At 36.3% G+C, this 21,949-nt stretch overlaps 1 long non-coding RNA gene across 1 annotated transcript in view; it reads left to right on the top strand.

Annotated features, from left to right (window-relative positions):
• Nucleotides 1–21,949, top strand: part of LOC137856916 (uncharacterized) — a 118,354-nt gene that overhangs the window by 75,640 nt on the left and 20,765 nt on the right. Inside the window, exon 6 of the long non-coding RNA XR_011096873.1 lies at nucleotides 21,336–21,540. This is a non-coding gene — a long non-coding RNA (uncharacterized lncRNA). The remainder of the gene's footprint in view (nucleotides 1–21,335; nucleotides 21,541–21,949) is intronic.

Here is a 21,949-nt window from a genome sequence, read left to right as displayed (position 1 = left end):
AGCATGTGTAACCCCCATTAATTTTAATGGGAGTTAAGCATGCACATCAAGGGAAGAATTAACTCATGATTTTAAAACTGACTACTAAGATTAAGACCTGCACTTTTGGCTTTGAGTTGAAAATGTGGCATATCTTTTGATATTTATCTTTTTTTAATTGTGTATTTGTAACTGAAGCAATTTGCAAATCATTGTTATCCCTATCAGTACAAGGCAAAGATAAATTGCATTATATACTCTACTTCTCTGACTCCTTGATGTTCTTTTCAGATTAAATTGAACTGTACCAGCAGTATCATAATTAATAATCTATGCTGATCAAGTTGGCAGTGCTAAGGCCGTTTGGTATCTGGTGGTAACAAGAAATTGTTCAAGCAAGGTGTATTGTTTGTTTATTTTTTCACTAATATAAGAAATTATATAATTAATAATACTGAGTCACGGATATTGTCAGATAATGTAAAACCTGCAGTTTAGATTTGGACAAGGAAAAAAAATACCCAGTGCATAAGACCTCTCAGGCAATTCACAAACTATGATGTTAAGCCCATATAAAAAAGGATTTTACTCCTTGGAAAGAGATTATAAGACTCTCGCATGAAAGCTTTTGGTACCAAATGAATTAGATACTGGTGCCAGTTGTTTTTTCTACATCTCTACTTGGGGCAAGGACATTTCCTTGTGCCTCACAACTGTTGCCCGTTAATTATTGGTTAAATGGCTTCTAAAGTTGTTCACAGTCTTTTCAATATTGATCTAGGTGTTGCTCCCCCTTTTAAAGCAGGAACTGAAAATCTTTGTAAAGTGAAAACCCACGTGATTTAGATTATAGAGAAATACATTCTAATTTATTAACAAACAACAAAAACAACAGTAAAACCTAGTTAGTGCCTTTTTAAAAAAAATAATTATCCAGTTCAGTTATATTTCTACATTGAAGCAAAACCTTATGTTAGCTGCAAAGAGCTCAGAAATAGAAATAACAAGGAGGTGACCACTGTAATCTTAATGTGAGAGATGAATGAACTGGAAAAAAAAAAGTAAAAAAAAAAGATGGGGAAAACAAGTTAAAAAATCATTTTTATTTATTTATTTATTTTTTCATATACACTGCTTTTCTTGGCATAAATAGAAAACTAACACTAGGATCAGATTAGAATAAATGAGATTTTTATTCTATTTGTAGGTCTCTAAACCATTGCAAAGTAGAACAATTTTCAATTTGTTTGGTTGTGTAGAAGTACATCAGAAAGAACGCACTTGCAAAAACTTTTGTCCATAGCTATAATCATTGAATAGCTATTTTAAATTCCCTTTCATTTTGTTCATGTGTTCTCTTAACACTAAATGTTTTGAACTTTTGCAACTTCTATCTGCCATTCACATTATCTCAATTGTTCACGACCACAGTTTAGTGCTGTTTTGAGCTGGAGAGTCAGGTTAGAGGTGGGAAGACCTAGGTCTCAGCAGTGGAAATCAGCTGAAATTGTATCAACTCTATATTCTTAATAGCGACTAGTTATAGGAAGCTTCTCCACATTTCCGCACACACACTAAGGTACTGCCAAAGGACACTATACCTTCAAACATCCAAAATGGAGGCACTCGGTATCATTTATATCAGTTATTCACCTCATGAGGCAAGTCCCATTTTGTCCTATGGTTACCAAGGTGATGTTTGAGATAAATGAGCTTCACCATTTTGCTGCATCTGTTGATCAGAGGATGAGAACTTAGAAACTGATCAAAATGAGAGTTTTCTGAGTGACATCTGTAGTAACATTTGAATACTGAGTAATGTGAAAAGGGTTCAGCAAGAAGTCTCTTGAGTGTTTTCTTGAGGGAAAATATAATTATGGACTATCAAAATGAGGGTTAGATGTAACAATAAATAAATAAATAAATAAATATATATCTCATAAAAGAACTTCCAGTGCAACCAATGTAGATTAGTCATTTTGAAACAGGCAATTCAAGATCCATGATAGTTATAGTGGCAACTTGCACTTGTTTATCCAGTCAACATAAAGTTGCTGAAGGTGAAACATATATTAAATCTTCAAATGAGAAGATTATGTTTTAAGATATATATCTTAAGACAGTAAACATTTGTCGTTCCTTCATGAAATGTTGCTAAAAAGCATTAGTGGATCTCAAAAAATTGTTTAATGAAAAAAAGATCTTCCACCTGTTGTGGTCTGAAGCTAAGAAAAATGGCTACAAATCAAAAAACAATCTCTGTTTCTGAGATGATTTTTGTTGTTGTTTTTGTCATATTTTTTTTCTTTGTATATGATGATATTAGGCAGACTTTTAATCTTGTTCAGATGTGATTTTGTTAGTTTGTTTATTTTTATTTTTATTTATTTTTATTTACTTTTATTTGCCCACGAGAGATAGCATGCAGCATTTCAGGAAATAGTAAGACCTTCTGAGCTCTATTGCTCTGAGTCACAGATCTGATCATAATTGTAATGGTGTCATCTGCATGTGCTGCATCCTCAGAGCAGGCAATACTGCAGTGCACAGTAAAGCTGAAGGAAGAATCTGGTGCTGTCTACAGAGGCATTCAGAAATGTTTTGTTCTAAGATTTCTCAACCAAATCAAATATATTATTGTGAGACTGCTCTCTAACATCTTGTAAAAGTTGTGACAATGTGAGAAGGTCCCTGATGACTGGAAAAAAGCAAATGTTATGCCTAACTTAAAAAAAAAAAAAAAAAGAGAGAGAGAAAGAATCTGGGAAACTACAGGCTGGTCGGCTGGTCAGCCTCACCTCAATTCCAGGTAAGACTATGAAGCAAGTCCTCATGGAAGACATTTTTAGGCACATGAAAAACAGGAAAGTGCTTAGAATAGCCAGCAAGTATTGCATGAGCAGTCTGAATGTGCTCTAAGACAAAATGACAGCTGGCTGTCTGGATGAAGAGAAAGTTGTGCATGTTGTTCACCTTGGCTTTGGAAAAGTTTTCAACACTTTTCCATAGCATCCTGGTACTCATACTGGGGCAATCCGAACAGGATAGGTTGAGAAAAGCTTAATGGGGTAACAGTGATTGGCAGTTTGAATTTCAATTGGTTACTGGTTCCTCAGTAGTCAGTTCTGGGGATGTTTAATATCTTCATGAACAACTTTGATGGTGAGATGAAGTTCATGATGACACAAAACAGAGGGGACTGTTTGATACAATGAATGATGTGGTTGTTATTTGGAGGGATCATGACCATCTAGTCAAAATAAAGTTTTAGGGACTTCGTGAAATTTGATAAAGGTAAAAGTAAAGTCCTGCAGGTGGGTCAGAATTATGCCAGACTGAAGTGCAGACTGAGTGGGTAGGTTGCAAATCTTCCAAAGTGTCTTGGTGGACCATAAGCTGAACTTGAGTCAGCAGTATGCCTTCAGAGAAGAGTTGGCTGACCACAGACTGCACAAGGAAGCTATAGCCAGCAGGTCTGTGGAAGCAATTCCCCTGCAGTCAGAGCCTATTTTGGGGGAACCCAGTACACGACAGACACCAACAAAATGAAGATAGACCAGTGAAGAATCACTCAGCTGAATAAGGGGATGGAAATGACAATGAATGGAGAAAGGCTAACTGAGTTGTGTTTTTCTAACCTGGAGAAGAAAAGTGTAAAGAGGGGACCGACCTGCAGTCCACCTGTTGTTCAGCTGCAGCCAGAAGAGCATTGTAGAGAAGGCAATGTGAGATTTTTCTCAGATGGTTACAGAAAAAGGATGAGAGACAAATGGATGTGGAGTCATAACTTCCAGAGAAGGAAAATCCAATTGAATAGAAATAAAAAAGTTTTCACAATGAAAGTTGCTAAGCACTGGAACAGGGTCCCAGAGAGTCTGTGGGTTTTCCATGCTTGGGGATTTTCACAGTTGTCTGGAAAAGGCCTTGAATGACCTGGTCTAACTTGGAAGTTAGTCTTGACTTGTGCTGGTGGTCATACAACTTAATTCAGTGTTTCCAAACTAAGTTACCTAAATTATGATTCTATGATTTCACAACCAATTTTCTGACTCCTCTTATATTATGAAAATGAGAAAAAAAATCTGATAAAGTATATTACTCAAGACTTACTATTTCTAGAACCAAAATTCATTTGGTTTTGCATTTGTTTCTTAGGGGATTTTGGTAGAGTATGGAAGGAAAATAAAAAAGAAAAGAAAGACAAAAAAATGATATTCATGGCATGTACTTATTAGTCACCTATATAGACATCATCACCCATAGCTATCTATTTATTAAATCACCTAAATATCTATTAAAAATCAAAATGAAGCCCAAATTTTTAAAAAATGTCCTAAAAATATGTCCCACAAAAAGCCTTTGAATTCATGCCCATCTGTGCACTGGCAAAGGATTCAGCATCTTACCCATGAAACCTGTGACCTTCAAAACTCAAAGAGTTATAAAAAAAATCAGTATATATAACTTCGAAGGACATGTGCAAAAATGCCAAAACTTTTAAAGCTGTCTTCTACATAATTGTTTATGTGATACTTGTTGTCTATAGTATTACCTTTAAACTGGGATAACAGTATTGTAAAAGAATTATTAATTTATTTTTCATCACAATATGGTTGGTATTTAGTAAGAGCAGCTTAAATCCTAGTCATTGTGAAAGGATACAGTGTGCTGTATCGGAAAGCAGAATTCATTCTTAACGCCATTTTTTTTTGTTGGTTTATGACTCAGATGGCCATTTGCTGAGAACAGTAACTAGTGTCTGGTATTTTGTTTTGGAGGTCTAGATGAATACCCAAATAGAATGTTTGCTTCCCAAAAATCTTGGTGTCCTTTTGAAATATTTACACATCTGACTGCCACTGAGTTTGAACGGATGGATTGCATGTGTTGTGGTGAAAAGAGCCCCAAAAGCGACTTTAATTTTCAAACTGTGTTCCTTCAGCTCTTCTGATAATGACCTGAGTTTCCGAACAAAAACACTATGGCTTCCAAATGGCAAATCTCTAAATTTGCCCATCAATGACTTGATTTAGTGCCACTGAAATCATTTGGCTCTTTGCCATTGTCTTCATTAGGCTCACTATCTCAACCCAGAAGGTCTCTGCCATTAGCAGGATAAAAAGATACTTAGAACACCCTCCCACCTTTTTTTTTTTTTTTTTTTTTCTGGCCAAGATGAGATTTTTTTGACAGCATGAGCTTTCTCTATTTTTCTCGTCAGTTTGCGTTTGGGGGTCTGACACAGCAAGTCTGCCATAGCAAGACTATGTTACACAAGCATTGCTGAAAGCACTGTGTGGAAGGCTGCTATAAACTTCCCTGTTTGAGCTGTACAGTTCTTTATTAATGACACTGTCAAAGTTTGTATTGTGCTCACATTGGAAGGGGAAGCTTTATCCTTACAAAACCAATAAAAAGTTGATTACATACATATGAAATCTATGGATTAGGGGCAGGATTCTTGGATCCCTTACAAAGAAAGTGTCATGTTTCATCTTCTGTAGGGGGGTTTATGGGAATCTGTGTGTGAAGCCACAGAACTCCCTTTCAGTAAAGATCATACAAATAGAATGAAGTTCTCTTTAAAGCACAACTGCAGGATTACAGTTAAGAGGAGAAAAATTCTCTTTTTCTTTTCATCTTCAGTGCCACCTGAAGGCTGTCAACAGAAATTAATGACTTTGCTTAGGGGACAAAGTGTAGTAGATATTCCTAGTTAGCAAAAAATTGTATTAGTCCATGCAATTCAGAATGGCAGTTGGTGAGGAGAGGGATTGTGCCAGACCTGTGACTGAAGGGCCAAATATTCTAGTGGGGCCAGTTAAACATCAAAGTTAGATTTTTCAAAAGCAAAGTGAACATTAGGCTGAATTTGAAATTCTCTCCTTTGCTACATCTAAGGGAATCATTTTGGTTCCTTGAAAAAATGCAGAGTCTTTTCAAATTTTATTCTGATGTTCAGTTTCAGATGATATACTGAAACTGATATCAGATGATATATTTCAGAACAATACCATGTGTTTCCTAAATAGAGGTGTTTTGCTAATATATTGCTGTTCCTATAGTATCCCAGATTATCTCTGGGAGATAACATTCCATCTTGTATTGCCATCACCTAAATCCAATTCCTTTTTAAAAAATGATTCTAACTCTACAGCTAATTGATGAACCTGAATGAAATGAGTGCAGTACCACAGAGTAAGTTTAGGACATACAGTCAAACAAAATAGCCTTTTATAGTAGGAGAGGTTTTGGCATAGGATGTATGTAATAATCAAATACATAACATAAATCAAATCCTAAAAGTTAAAGGGAAACATCTGAGATTGTGAAATATGCAATGAAATATTTTTCACATAAGCATGTATTTCAGAAAGATATTCAGATTGATAGTTACATTTTATTAATTGAAGGGAAATGTTGAAATATATATAGCAGACAGAGAAATTTCTAAATGTCCCGTTTACCTTTATTTAATCTCATACTGCCCTTCTTGACTTCCAGTGTCTGCAGGGGAAGGAGGAACAGGTCTTCAAGCAGTCAGGACAATTTGTTAGGTAGCAAACTACAGAAAAAGAAGGAAACCTTTTTTTCCCCTGAAGCTATATAACAGTGATGCTGTCCATTGGTTACTACAAACCCAGCTACTAAAGTACCCAGTCTACCTCAATAGCCACAGAATTCCCCTTTGAGATCCCCTAAGAACTTCCGGACATCCAGACTTTATTACAGTGGCTGTTCATATAATTTTTCTCTCTGATTTTCTTTCATGAAATTTATGAAAATGTCTCAGGTTTGAAGACTGTGAAAAGTCGTATACAAAACAATTTAAGATACCCATGCTTTTAATGCTGTAGAGGGACAGTTCTTGGTATTCTTTTTAAACTACATAATTGTAATCAGCATATACTACCCACACCATCTATGGCTTAAAATTAAATAAATATTCTATGTTACTGGATGCAGTAAACATGTATTAAATATGGTTTGGATGCCAGTTCTTCAATGCAGGACCACTAAGTCATATGCTTAGATGCTCAAATGGACCAGAGGTCACAGAAATACTCATGTTTAGCAGTTCTATACCAATCTGAAAATTTGCTGTGTTGCAGTAAGTTTGTTCTGCTCCTGGGGGAAGGAAAATCACCTGACATAATTCATCACATATCAGACTTAAAAATCCTTGTTTGAAAAAATACAACACTGAGAGTCCTTAATCTGTGAGTTTTGGAAATTTGGTAATACTAGGTTGCATTTAGTCAGAGTTGGTAATTTAAAGAAAACAGACTTTCCTTGGAATATTTTTTTCATACAGGTTTTAAAGATTTTTACCCTCTTCTGAAAAGGTACAGTTCTGAAGTTTAGACCAACAAAGCACAAAGTTCGAATATCACTACAAAATATATTTGAAGACAAAATATTAAACATTCATTAATAAAGGCACAGAAATGATTACATAACTCTCTAGGTTAAATATGACCCACTTAAACAAATATCTGGGGCTAAAAAAGAGTTTGTAAAATCAGTAAATTCATTCTCAGTGGTTTGAAAGACATAGGTTTAAACTGATATCACAATCAACTTTTATCGTCTTCAGCACAGTCATTTCATACCTATTCAAATGAATCCCATCTCAAAGGTGCAAGATCACTCCAAGGTGATAATTCCATTGCACAGTGGGATCTAGGCTAATACAGTTGAACTCGGGGAGAAATTCATGCTTATCCTGGTTTCAGTGGGATCAAAAATTTGCCATCTCTACAGAATTAGGAAGATCAAACTTTAAAAGAAGAAATCTGTTATTATAACATGTGCCCCATGATTTCAAGTACAATTTTTGGTTTTCAGGGTCTCTTTTAAATAAGATAGGTGGAGGAGAAGATGGAGAGTAATCCCAAGATGTGTTTTCAAGGGAGAAAGAATGAGGAAAAATGATAAACACTGAGGGAGCAGGGGGAATTGTGACTTAATTAGGTATTTAAAATATAATTAAAATACATTAAAAGATGATCAAGTAATTCCATATATGTAAATATAATGTATCAAATAAGCTGTATGCATTGGCCCTATTTCAAGGGCACATTCCTGTTTATTACCGTGCATAAGCTTCTGTTTAAGTGCTTTTCTTTGAGGGAATGGTCTTAAGCTCTTATTTAAGTGTTCTTGAAATAGTACCAATGTGTAACTCTATGCCTTTTTCACTCACTGTGAAGACACTCTGCCTTTGCTCACTATGTTCATTTATTCTATGCTGACCCATGTGCAAAAAACTCTTCCAGATGGGAGGCAGGGCTCTACATTTATTGGTATGGTACAATCTCAGTATCTTGAAGTCCTGAAAGGGGTATTCTGGGTTCTCTGGTGTTTCTTCATTGTGCTGTTAATACTAGTAATACAAGTAACAGTTAATAAATCAATCTGTTTCTTCCAGGAATTTTGCTAGAAGGCATTAACCCCTTCTCACCATCTTCCAGGCCACACCCCTGCACTCTTTACAATGAGTGCAGCATATTTTTTATTTCTTCAACTGGCATTTGCAATCTGTCCTGACATAATTTACACATTTACACATTTTACAGAGCAAAGCACAGTCATGCAATTTAATTCCAAAAAACATAAGCATAGGAGACTCGGCACACTCGATTAGCAAAGCATATGATCGAGTTTTGCCAGTATGATATCAAAGGCACACGTTTGATTTGAATTTGTGTCAAAATGTACCTGCTGCTCTTCATTTCAAAACAGACATGTGCTGATGTGTTAGCCCACATTCACACACAGGGGGCTTTTATATGCTGCTAACTGCACGTGTAGACCAGTGTCCTTTATAAATGTACTTTCTTTCCATTCCTTTTCTCTTATCTCAAGGCAGCTGGTCTCCACATCCTTAGGGAGAGAGAAGGCCTGTCATCGCCTGAGAGACATAGAAGGGGAGAGCAAGAAATCACTGTTGAACCTAATGAAATAAAGTTCTGACCCAGATAAAGTCATTTGGGTTCTGCCACTGATCATTGCCCTATTGAGCCACCATTCCAGTTCTATTATTTCTTTTAAATAGGGATTTAATGCTCATGAATGGAAGGTGAATGCTTGAAAATGAAAGGTGATCACTGCAGTAAAGGACAAATCAATACAGAACCAAAGTGCTTTACTTATCCACAGGGCAAACTAAAGTGAAAGGAAATGTCTTCAAGACCCTCTCAAGCAGTTGTACTAATAGAAATGATGATTAAATTCCCATACTATTACACCTGGACTTACAAAAAATCAGTGATTAAACATTTACTAGGAAAGGAATTGGCAGTTACCTGGACTGTGGGCATTTTGTTGTTCATTTTCCTTTAGTGTGATTTAAAGGAAAAGAATTTGATTGAATTTTGTGAACTTTTAATTAATAAAGATTTGTAACTACAAAGAGCAGTTGTAGAAGAGGCAGGGTAAAAAATATCCCCTATGAGTTATTTAAGGTTCGGTTCCTAGGGATGCAAGGAACTGAGTACTTTTCTTGGGTTCTGGGTCATACAAGTATAAATGAGTGTGTTTGGAATAATAGCTGGAAAGCTTTTTCAGTAGGAGTAAAATGACCTTTTTTACCCCTGGATGTGAATAATACTTGACATTGTGTGTCAGCAGTACAAAGTGCTGACACGTTACTGCTGTAATGTGGTGGCAAGAGAAGTGCTTATGTTCACAGGTAAAATATTTTTGAATTTCATAGAAATTGTAAAAATGAAAATAGCATTTGGGCCAGGAACTTTCTGTGCTAATCTGGGACTAACATTTGGGGGTGTTGGTGTCAAGAGAATTGGTTTGGGGTCATTCTCAGCAGTAGATGAAACAATGAAGAATACATTTCCTTTGATCCTCCTGTAATCCCTGATTGGCTGGAAGCAGGGAGAGACAGTTAACTTCACGAAGTCAATAAATGTGGCCATCTGGGAGAATGCAAATTTAGACAAATGTGATATATGTGGGATGACACTTTTTGCTTAGAACATGCCACACCATAAAAGCATTAAAATACATTCATATGACCCAGAGCATTTGATTAAAGCCTTTAATATACAATAAATTCAACCCCAAGCAAACTTAAGAGTACAAATTCCAGACCCAGATTCATTCAGGTTTAGTTTTCTGCTTCTTTAGCCCCTTCTGTCTGTACTGTGTGTTTCCTTTCAATTCAACTGAGTGGAATCTGTCTATCCATTGTGCCACAACTATCCATTGTGCCACAACTACTCCTTTATATGGAAAATTGTTTTTCCTCTTTCAGTTCTTTACATTTCATCCTTTTGAGCCGTCAGCTTGGAAAAAAAAAAAAAAAAAAAAAAAAAAGTTACATATCCATGTATGTGTGTAATTTCTTCTGGAAGAAGTCACAGTACTCCTAAAACGAATAAAGCTACAGGACCTGATATTCATTGCTACTGGTAAAAATATTTTGCATTCAACAGCATGTCTTTCCCTACCTGCAGGAACATCACTTTTGATATACTTGGGCTCAGCTATTCCCAGGCAGGAAGAAATCCAAAGCTGCTCACAGTCTTTTTCCAAGTAGTAAAACATGCAATGCTGTTATCCAACTTCAAGCTCTATAGCTAGCTGCACAGTAATATTTATCTGTCGATACATATTTAGATCTTTAGATCAGTCATAGTGTGCTTTGGTATGACATAAAATGCAATTTTTCTGTAGACTGGACTGTGTCTTGAATTTGCTTACTTAAGCCAAATATGTTACTTAAATAATAAAATGAGAAAGAACAACTTTTTGCTCAATCAGATAATGACAAGACAAGAGGGAATGGTTTTAAATTTAAAGAGGGGTGATTTAGATTAGAGGTTAGAAGGAAATTCTTCACTCAGAGCATGGTGAGGCACTGGAACAGGTTGCCCAGAGAAGCTGTGAATGCCCAATTCCTGAAGGTGTTCAAGGCCAGGTTGGATGAGGCCCTGAGCAACCTGATCTAGTGGGTGGAATCCCTGCCCATTGCATGGAGGCTGGAACTGGATGATCTTTGAGGTACCTTCTAACCCGAGACATTCTATGATTCTATGTTGCTTAAAATCTGTTTTAAAGCAGTGTATTAACTACCTCAACCAGTGGAAGTCCTTTTTTTTTTTTTTTTGGTGGCTGCCAAATACCTACATTATGTGTCCCATAGCATGTGAATAGCTAAAACTAAGGATTGCCTTTTCCCTACAATGTGCATAACTGGACAAACATATGTTATGATTTTCAGCTGATGTAAATAATTACATTAAGTCATTACTTAAGATTTGTCATTTTTCTATAAGAGACTGAACAGCTCTAGTTAGAGCAAACACAGGTTTTTGTTTGTTTGTTTGTTTGTTTTGTGTGTGAAATGATAAATCATTTTTTTCCAAGATACCAGACCATTTATAGTTAAGAAAATAATAGCAGAGATAAGCTTGCATTCTTTGTTTACATTAAAATTCTACTAATAGTGGAACTAGCCACGTGAGTAAAACTTGTCTGACTAATCCTTACTTTGTGTGATAAGAGATAATAGATAATGAAACAAATCAAGCATCTCAAACTGAGGATCAACATTGCAGTAGAAGGAAAGCCGGTTTATTCCAAAACAAAACAGTATGTCTGGTCTTCAGGTCAACAAAACTGCTCCTGATGACCCAAAAGCTCTGTTTTTATGGTAGGTGAGCAGACTACCACACCAAGGTCATAGCTATAATGCTGAAATGAGAGGGTAAGCTGAACGGTATTTACATATGATGGAGAGGCCTACTGGAGACAAGGATGTAAAGCAGAAAGCAGATGACATGCCTGTTACTATCTGTGTTTTGAAAGGTGAGACAGACACAGAAAAAAACACCAAAGGTTTCTGAGGAGAAAAGAGGGTGAGGGACTCTCCCTTTAAAAGAGTGAGTCCAAAGTCCAATTTCCTGTAAAGTCTCTTGTGATCATGTCTACCTGTGATTAGAGAATTAAATATTCCACAAGTCTAACTGTACATTCATTTACTCTCACCTTCTGTTCACACCGGTCCTCTAACGGCTCTGTGCAATAAAGTACACACTGCTAACCAACACAACCTACTTCATCTGCACTTCATCAGATTAACATTAGGTTGAAATCTCCTAGACAATATAAATGAGATCAATAAATAGTGCAATCAATCTCAGCTAGTTTTAAATATCCAGAGAGAGATTTAAACAGAACTCCTCTAACCTGACATTGCTTTAGCAGCAAAGAGAACAGCAAACGTATTTGTACTGATACTAACGTGTCTGTTACCCATTATGATGCTTCTTACACTTAACCAGCAAAGCCAACAGGACTCTTCTGGTTGATTTACTGGTGCTTTGGAGTAAGTGTTTAGAATAGAAAATTGTTGAATTTGCGGTGAAATATATATTTATATATTTATATATTTATATATTTATATATATATATATATATATATATATATATATATATATATATATATATATATATATATATATATATTTACAGCTTTACTTTTGCTTTGGATTTCCAAATATACTCTGCTTGAGTTGGGCTTTATTTGGTTTTGCATTTCTTTTCATATTTCCCAGGTGTTCAGTCAGGGACTGAAAAATTTTGTCCAGCTCTGAGTACATTGTCATTGGCTAAGGAATAACATATATATTTCCATGATTTTTCAAGAAAAAAAAAGAATAATTATCTGATATGTTGTAAATGAAGCAAACATACAGAACTCCCTGATTCCAGATATTATAAAGATCAGTGACAGAAAACTTGAAAAGCCAAAGCAATAGCACAGTAACAACTCCTACAGATAAAAAGGACAGTACAGTACTTGAAAACAAACAAACAAACAAACAAAAACAACAATAAAACAATCCTCTTCATGGTATAGGCTTGATAATTTTATTCATCACTTCATCTTTAAGCTCAAATCAGAGCAGTTGCAACAGCCACAGTCAAGAATGGTGATTCAAGCCCTGACATAGGTTCCAGACTGAAATAGGGTGAGACAATTCAGAACATTCTAGGTTTTAGTATCGTTTCAGTTTCCCCAAAACTGCAACAACTGCTTCATGGGGCTAAAAGAATCTTCCTCTCATAAAAAGAGCTTGTTTTTTGAAATGCAGCAAAGCAGGTAGGACTTTTCTTATATCCTTTCTTTCTTTTTACCTTTCTGTGACCCCTAAGAAGGCACAGTCCTCTCACAGTCTAATCAGCATGGGAAATTGCAGAATGAATGGGCTGGAAAATTCCTTTGAAAGGCAATAATAATATATATATTTTTTCATGTATGAATTCCAGCTTGATTTTTAGGAGCTCACAAATTGAAGTCACGGTTATTGTTTTTTTTTTTTTTTTTTTTTTTTTTTTTTTTTTAAATTTACTCCTTTCTAGGGCTTTCTGAAGGCACTCACTTTTGCATAAGTTGTAAGTTTGTGTTGAAATCCTATGATAGTCTGTGTTATGTGGTTTTAGTGTGTTCTGTACTGCCCTGGGAGCTAACCCCCTCCCCCAAAGAACTCCTTCTCAGCCCCTTCATCTGTAACCTTTCTGCAAGTAAATGCTAATTGAAAAAGAAAGAACACCACTAATCTTGGAATTTAAATGCATTTAACAAAACCAATCTCAATCTAAATTGTTGTTTCACCATTCCCTTTTCCCCAACAGATGTTGAGAAACTGCAATTCCTATTAAGAACACTTGACTGTTTACTCAGCAAGAGAACTTCAGGCTCAGGCTGCATCAATCTAAATGCGTTTCAGGACGTCAGTCTTTTGAAAAGTGCAGACTGTTAGTTGGTTATTTTTAAATGTAATCTTCACATAAAAGGGTTGCTGCTTTTTTTTTTTTTTTTTTTTTTTTTTTTTTTCTTTTTTCTTTTCACTTTGTCATCCTCTTCCTCCTACTTTTTTTTTTTTTTTTTTTTTTTTTTTTTTTTTAATAATGGCATCAAACATAGATGTCCTGAATTTTTATGCCCTATTCCGTTTAAGTTTCTCTCCATGGTGCTTTATTTCATTTTTCCCTTCTTTTCAGCTTTGAATGAAAGGGATATTAGTGATTGTGAATATTATTGCAGGAAAAAAAAAAAAAAAGATGCTAGAAATGTTATGTAGTAAGAGTGTAAGACATCAAAAGGAAGAATATGTTTTCTTACTGAGCTTTACAGTAAAGCCCCCGTGGGCTTTGACCACAGACCTACGTAAAGTTATCTGTTCAGATAAAGGCAACTTTGTGTGGTTTTGTTGTTTTGTACCCTGGGCGTCGCTAGTTAACCATGATCAGGAAAGTAGACATCTTGTTTTTTTCTCTCCCTCTCTCTCTTTTTTTTTTTTTTTTTTCTCTCTTATCTCTTCACACGATCCCTCGGTTAATAAATGCAATATTGGTATTTGTGTATATCTCCTAAAGTGATAATCATGAAATGAAACTTAGGCCTCAGTTCTGCAATTACAGTCGGGCTGTAAACCCACACAGTGACACTGGCATAAACTCCTGTTTAGCATGAGTCCTTCAAGACTGTTTTACCATAGAATACATTTCATTGGCGTTACTCATATGGTTTTTAAGTGTGGTGGGTCAAGTCCTCTCGCTGTTACTGGGGGGAGTGGAGGCCAAGGCTTGCAGGCCTTGCTATGTACCTGCGTTGCCAGGGCAGGTCTGTGGTGGCTGAGGCCATCCCACCTCCAGCAGTATGTTGCCTTGAATACAGCTGCTGCTGTTCTGAGGTCTTTGGAATAGCCTCCATTTTCTCCAACAAGAGCACAATCTGTACCGTGCAAGATCAGGCCTAACAGCATGGCTCCACCCTGCCACTTTTGCATGTTGCAACACAGGGAAAGCAGGAGCATGCGAAAATGGCACGTCAGTCAAAAAGAGAGCTTGAATTATGAATGCAAACAGGCAACAGGTAACTGTGTGTGTATGAGGGTGAACATCTGAACTTTTGAAATCTCAAGCAGAAACCTCCCACTTGCTAGCTGCTATCTGTATGGGCTGGCTGTACATTTCGGTAATGCCTGGTCTAAACAAAATTGGTCCATCTTGAATCCTCCAGTTAATAAAGAGGAACAAAACACAACCACCAAATAGACGTCTGCTCTGTAGTTGGGCTTCTGCACAAAGACTGTCTAGATTAGGAAAAAGGGGGGGGGGGGGGGTTGTATTCCAGGAGGCAGAGCTGGTGCTAAAACAAAGGTTCTCAAAAAGAAGTGCTCTCAGGAGAAAAAAAAAAAAAAAAAAGGTGGGGGAGGGGCTGGAGATAAGGTGGCTGGAGGAAGGATTCTGGAAGATTCTTGATCTTGGAGATCAAGGAGGTGATAACACATGGCAAGAAATTTCCAGGACAAGTGCTGAACAACACAACGTTCTTCAGAGATCCAGCAGTGATCCCTGCTTGCAAAGGAAATCAACATTAATTTAACACTGGGGAGGGAAGTGTGTAAGTGGGTTTGTGAGATAACCAAGTTGGGTAGATGCTCTGATCCTACTGTCATTTACTTTGTCTCACATGTGACAGAAGGGTAAAGAATGCTGAGACAAGCATCAAAGGCTGATACTCAAATATCTTGAGCATCAAAAACACTCAAATATCATAAACATGTTTTTAAAATGGAATAGGTATTTCCTTAACATTTCTAAGAAAAAATAAAAGTGCATATGCAAGAAGGAAATCAAATAAACAATGGACTTTGATTAAGATTCAAATCAAGGTTTCAATATTCCAAGATAACCTGAATATAGAAGCAGTTATAATAAAAAATAAAAAATAAAAAGAAGAATCATGAAGTGCAATATACAAAGAAATTTCTTGCTATGGCAATCTAATGGATAAGTTTGTAGCCTTTACCCCAGTTACATACCCAGAAATCCATTGGAACCAATTACTTGTGCGTAGAGCAGGCAGGAAGGATTTTCTTATCTGCAACAAGTAGGGATATCAGAAACAATTAAAAAAAAAACAAAAAAGGAAAAACAAACAAACAAACAAAAAAAACAAAAAACAATGTTTGAGAAGTTTTTTTTCATTTGCGCATTGTATTAAAAGCATGCAAACCCACAGTATTATCAACTCTGCACCAGAAAAAAAAAATAAAAAAAATCTGCATGGTTGCAGAGTATCTGAATTGTATATATAGTTTCTCGAAATAGTCTATACCATACAGTGTCAAGAGTTCTCCAGTAGTTTCATTGGATGGCTTTCTAGCTTATACTAATGCACCTGAAAATCCTAATGGCCAGGGCAAATAAAAATGCCTGTGCAATAAGGAAAGTCTACTTCTAAGACACTGTTGCTTAGATGATCTTTTTTTAAATTCAAAACCAATATATAGAATCACCAGCACTTCCATCAAAGTTACACCTGTTTAGGTAAATCAGATTTCTATTTTTGGTCCCAAAAGTAGCCTTAGAAAGAAAGTAAATTTTATTAGAAGACTGAATTGTAGCAAAACAATTTTTCCTTCTAAAACGTTAGAACTAAAAGAGTTCAGGTTTGCGGTTCCATTTTGCTTTTCCTTCAATATCAGAAATGCAGGTGTTTGCTCTCTGCTTATGTTTCGTTCAGAAAATGCGTTCGTTGTGGTCAGGGAAGTTCCCCTCTCTGTGAATGTGTAGCTCATCTGGGCTCCCCTCTGACCCTCTTTTGTAGCATCACTGTGTAGCAAGAGTAGAAAATCTTGTACATTTTTGTTTTGTGTGAAGGATCATCCTTTTTCAAGATCTTAGTGGTAAAGGTCAACTTGTAGTGTTTAGTTTTCTTCTCCAATAACATTTCATGTTAGGTTTGTGCCTTTTCTGGTGGTGTGATTGATTTATTCATTCTGAAGCGAGAAGACCCCTCCAATATCTCCTCTCTGCTCTAGGAGTGAGCTGCAGGAAAGAAATAGCATTTGCAGAGATGCAGTACTGCCCTGTGACAGGAGAGGAGGCTGGCTCAGTCCCTTTTCAAGTAAACACGTGGCTTCTGCATACCAGTCTGTGCTCACAACACTGCCTGGAAATGTAAGAGCCTTTCTGACCTGTGTGACAACACATCAAAGGTGTGCATGGTGTGGAGGATAACCAAGATGGCCTTCCACCTCTGGAGACAAAGCAGCCAGACTGACAGTCAGGTACAGCTGCCTCATCCTCCAGAAGAAGGAATGTATCTTCTGGAAGATGTATTCTTGAGTATTCATTGGAGAATGAGTTGTAGAGGGCTGCAACACTTTGTGTAAAACAGTGCAGCCCTGTCCATTGCTGTGTCAGAAATGTTGCATGTTGAACTTGGAGCAAAGACCCATTCAGGTCTGTGTTCTTCCTTCTAGTAAAAGTTTGTTTCCTTAGCATCCAGTCTAACTATATTCTAAAAGGTAATTCAAATGATAATTTTTCCCCAGCCTATAGTGTCAGTGGGAGCTGCACCCTGGACTTGCAGGATCTGGGGTGGCCAGCCAGCTACTCAGCCAGGACAGACTAGATGTTGATCAAACATAAACAATAAAGAAATGTATTTGCAAAGAATAAAAACAAAATCTTCAGGGCTCTGTAAAACAAATGCAGATGGTCATTTTTGCATCTCCATTTTAGTAATCAGAAAATATGCAGTTCTTAGATCTGCATGTCAAGGTCACTGTTGGCTGATCAGGTTGGAGAGGTCAATGAAACATCTCTTCGTATATAAATATTTGTTTGCCTTATTGTCAAGGGCCAAATTGAACCCTTTACTGTCACATATTTGTTGCCATGTGAGTAGGATGGTTGTTTCTCTTTTTGGTTCCAGGACACTGACAAAGGATCTAAGGAAATTTGTTATTGCTGTGCACAAACCTAGGCGTGTCCTACTGATAGAGGACAAATAAGGTGCGACTTACACTTCTCTGCAGAATTTCTCTACCCAGAGTGAAATGATATATATATATATTTTTTTTTGTGTGTGTGTGTTTTCCAAGATTGGCTTGCAGTATGTTCACAAACTGCAGTTAGTAGAAGAAAATTTTCACTTCAACAATAGTCACAGAAGTACATGCTAATGGGTACCAGTTAACAAAGCAACGCTGAATTCCCATTAAAGTAGGAAATTCCCATTAAAAAATTGTTTCTTCAGTTAGGAACACCTATAGTTTTTATAATTATTTAATAAATCCTTAATTATTCATGTTGCAGATTGTGTCCAAGAATCTTCTGGGATTAGACATATTCTTTATAGCATTTTTCATACCCTGGTCAAAGGTCAGAAAATGTGGAAAACTTACTTACTTCTTGTGATAATAAGCTCTTTTACTTCTGTGCCTTGGTTCAACAATTATGTAGGTTTATGTTTTACTTTTATTCTGCTTGGTTTTAAGTATGTATTTAAGCACTTGAATTAAGATTTTGATGTACAAAGCATCAAAGGAAAAACAAATATATTTTTAGCTATTTAATTCACACTTGGGTATGAAGACTCAGACAAGTTCTGATATTTCCTATCAGTGATAGTTACAGCACTAACACAATGCAATAATTCTAATTGGTTAACTAGAATTATTATTTAATAACAATGTTTAGAAAAAATCTACAGAAATCTTCAGAAATGATCTATGATCTAATCTACAGAAAAATCTATGGATTACTCTTGCAGAGTATATAATTATTGTTATCCCCATTTAAGGTGAAAGTGTGAAAGAGAGATTCCTGTTTGGCATTATAGGATGAACTGTTCAGTCTGGAACTAGAAAGCCTAACTTCTGTCTCTTGATTAAAATCCACTTTAAAGAGTGACTAAAAGAGAGTGAAGAGTTACATTTTTTTATTATTTTTTTTTTCTTGAGAACAAAACTTGGTCACTAGTTAGCCCACAGCTTTCTAGAAAGTCATTTTAGGTTGTTAAAAGTAAAATTGTACCTGTTTAGTGAATCAAAATAAAATCAAAAATAATCACAAACAAAAAGATAATGGGTATGATGAGTTTTCACAAAAGATTAAAGATTTGTAAGGATTGACACACTTTCAAGAAATGTTTGATTTCATTTAAAAAGCAGATCAAATTAATACTGTTCTCATTAAAAAAATAAAAATAAAAACCAAAGAACAAAATCTACAAGGTATTTAACCTTTTTATTCCCCACTTTCCTTTTAAGGGTTAGTGATACATGTATGTACCACTCACAGAAATGCTGGAGGGGTCATCTTTTCTGCTGGATTAGGACCATGTGTTTCATGTTAGAAGAACTTACTCTAAGGAATACCCACATTTTTTTTATCTACAAACTATTCATTCACTTGTGGAAATAAAATATTCAGGGGTTCAGGATTCATAATGTGTTTCTTTAAGGTACTGCTGCAGTTGTGGATAAAAGGTGATATTGCAGTGAAAAATGCTGCTAATTACCATTTATTATTATCCATTATTATTTCCATTTATATCTCACTATTTTTAACTTGCTCATATAATTTCTCTTCCTATGACTTAGTCCAGATTGTATGATAATAACTGAATAAATAATGCTAGTGCTAGCTGTTTTCCTTTATTATTATTATTTATTTTTTTTCATGAAACCAGATTTCTAGATGTGAATCATCACTTGATATTCCCTACCCCTCCTAAAAACACAGCCATAATTTTGTAGACGTTGCTAAGTATTTGAGGTGAGTGTTTGGTAGAATTCTGCAGGCATGTGACAAACAAATAAGTAAATAGAGTAAATACAAATACAATGTATTCTGTGGATTTTGCCAGGATTCTGGGAACATTTTTTATTGACCTGAAAAAGAATTTTTTTTTTTCTCATGTGCTGTTTTCTGTATGTTGTGTCACACAAAGCATATTCTGTACAATCTGTGAAGCCTCACATTAGACAGAGTGAAAGTTAAGTGAATTTTAGGAGGATTATTTATTATATTGCAAATCACAGCCTGGCATAGTGCATTTCTTCACTGAAATATGTTTTTAGCACTTTGGAAATCCCTTTGTATGCATCTGAGTCGATTAATTTCTCTGCAAGCATACGTGCTACTCAATATACTTGTTATGTGTTTGTAGCTCTCGGTGTGTAATGAGACATTTTTGCTGTTGCTGATAATTCTGTAGATTCCATTGTACCCAGACATATGGTGTCAGTTGTTTGAAGGCTTTAGAAGCTCTCGGATTGGCTGTGATGTATAAATGCAATAATCCCCATAGAAAACTTCGGACTTCTAGAATCAGAGTTTAAAATCTGCATGCTCACTTGCAGGCTGGGGAGTTTTAAAAACAAACGGGCCCTTGTAGATAATTTAACATTAATGGCCCGAGTCAACAAGAAGTGCAAAACATTCAACGCCCAGGAAGAGCTATCTAAAGTCTGAGATGTGCTTCCACGGGGTATGAGCCAGATGGAAATATGTATAACCAACATTTTATCCATATTCAGTGTATATTAAATTAGTGTTATTAAAGGACAATTGTTAAATACTTTAATAAGGAAGAATGATGATTTGCCTTCTCTGTGTAGTCCTAATCCAAAACCAGCAGCATCCAGTTGAAAGACCCCATTGATTTTGATGGGTTTTCTATTGAGCCTTATGTCTGCAAGCTGAATGAAAGACAGCTGCAGGGAACTGGAGGGCCCTGGTTTAGCAGATGCTCCTGGCCCACCCTAAACCCGTACAAATCACCACAGGTCCTTCATAGCATGTGTATCTGGTGTCATGCCTCCATCACAGTCAGGAGGAGACTTACCATAGGTTCGGGGTAGAGTTCAAATTTCACCCATAGTGCTCAGTTTATTTTGTTTGCTGTTCTGGGTATTAAATATCCCTGATGAAGGTGTTCTGCTTGGATTGCCTCAGTAGGCATGTAAGCAGCAGAGTTTGGCTATTATATGTCTATAGCCCTGTTGCCTGAATTGGGGCATAAATACATTCTTTCTATGTGCAAAACCTTGGTGCAAAGCGTTTGTTATTGTAGCAGCCTAATAAAACAAATATCAGTCAAAAGCCCAAAACTGCTCATATGATAAGTGAATAAGGACCATTTTCCCTGTGATATCACGGCCTTAAATAGTGTTTCACCAAGGCTAAGCTGGGCTGCAGTATGATTTGTTAGACATGACTAACTACAGATAATGTTTGAACAAAATAGGAACAGCATTTCTTCTGTCCTCCTAAAACATTTGCTTCCATACACTGTGGTAAAGCTTTTTTTAGGGAAAACGAGTACATTAATGGGGTCTTCTATGCAATTTAATGAACCAGTGGGCCTCAACTTATTCATTATTTATATAGCTATTGTATTTAGGGCAGCAATGCTCTAAGTCCAGGTTGTAACTAGGCCCCATTTTTCTGGATGCAATACAAACACAGAGTTAATCAACTGAACAACACGTAATGATTTGTAACTTCATTGCTGTTGTATATTGCAGGAATACCAAAACAGGTGCAGCCCAGGAATGTGTGACCAGCTAGGAATTATCCCCATCTTTTCCTCTCCCATAGAAGGCTACTTAAAACTCTTGGATGAACATCAACCAGCTGTTATCCAATGAACAGAAATTAAATATGCAGTGGGGGGCAGGGTGAGGGGAATTAGCCTGCCCATACAGCCTACACGTGGATGTGAGAAAAAGGGTAAGTAAAACAGGGAAGCAAAAAAAGCTTTTAGCCTTATATTCCCCTGGATTCCTCAAGGCTAAATGGCAAGTTTGTCAGGTCCTTTAGGTTATGCTGAGAATATCTCTTTGGTGATGACCAGACATTTTTTCCTTGACACACCCTTTCACTTGCAATTCCTTCTAGTATTAGTGCCAAGGGAATTTATAGGTGATACCTTTACAGACCATTTTCTGTGTTCTGCTTAAGAGTAACTTCCCCTCTGGTTAGAGTACTTTCTCCCCTCACAACTTTGTGGAAGACATCCAAATGAGCAAGTTCCATCTAGTGTTTCCCATAACACAAAATGAGAATGATCCATACTATAAAGCTGGTGTGAAGGAAGCAGAACTGAGATATTTGGTCTTTCTTAATACATCTCTCTAAC

This window comes from Anas acuta, chromosome 5, assembly GCF_963932015.1.
Source record: "Anas acuta chromosome 5, bAnaAcu1.1, whole genome shotgun sequence".
Classification (NCBI taxonomy): Eukaryota; Metazoa; Chordata; class Aves; order Anseriformes; family Anatidae; genus Anas; species Anas acuta.
The sequence above is the reverse complement of the archived record's forward strand: the minus strand, read 5'-3'. Positions and strand labels throughout refer to the sequence as shown.